Here is a 1005-nt window from a genome sequence, read left to right as displayed (position 1 = left end):
AAAAAAGCAAACTTGGCTTGGAGGTCATGATCTTCCTTAAGGTTGTACATACCTCCACTAGATGTATGGGGTTAAGTTTTAACCGGTGTCTAATAAGTACCTGCGGTGTTCTAATTTTGAGCATTTTCAGCTAACAAGTTTAACTACTCCATTGCTTTATTAGGGTCTTTATCTTTAAAAGTTTCATTGCACATCAATTCCACCATTTGCCTATCTTTAAGTGTTAATCCTTCATAAAAGTGTGAAATTAATCTTCATGTTTCAAAACCATGATGAGCGCAAGTATTAAGCAAGTCTCGATACTTATCCCAATATTGATAGAATGTTTCTCCTGGTTTTTGAGTGAAAGTGGTGATTTATCTTTTGAAAGATTTTGTTCTGTGAGATAGAAAAAACTTCTTTAAAAATTATTGTTGCATTTCATCCTAAGTATAAAATGGAATCTGGTTTCAAATTTTGTAGCCATGTTTTAACTTTATCTTTGAATGAAAAAAGAAAAAGTTTTAATCTAATGATGTTCATGCTATAATTTAAGTTATTTTAGGTGTTACAAACTTCTTCAAATTCCTTTAACTGCAAGTATGTATTTTGTAGATCTACGCCATAAAAAGAAGGTAAAAGTTGAATAATGCCTGACTTAAAATTAAAATGACATGCATCAGGGGGGAAAACTATGCATGATGATGCATTTGTTCTTATAGGATTCATATGGTCTCTAAGTGTTCTGACACGATTATTCTCATTATGAAGCGATTGATTATTTTTTTCGGTCATATTTTCTAAAAATAATAAGGGTTACAAAGTGTATCACTTAATGTACATGACCACACTCTTATGCACGTGTAGGAAGACAATAAAAGGACAAAGAAAACAAAAGAAAGAAAACAAAATAAGACAAATAAACAAAGTTAGATACAAGAAAAGTGAAAAGAGAAAATAAAATAAAAACTATAATTTATACAAGAACTTACCTCCCCGGCAACGGCGCCAAAAACTTGACACGAC

Source organism: Populus euphratica, unplaced genomic scaffold (genome assembly GCF_000495115.2).
Source record: "Populus euphratica unplaced genomic scaffold, PopEup_1.0 scaffold875.1, whole genome shotgun sequence".
NCBI classification, from domain to species: domain Eukaryota; kingdom Viridiplantae; phylum Streptophyta; class Magnoliopsida; order Malpighiales; family Salicaceae; genus Populus; species Populus euphratica.
Note: the sequence above shows the minus strand (reverse complement) of the source record.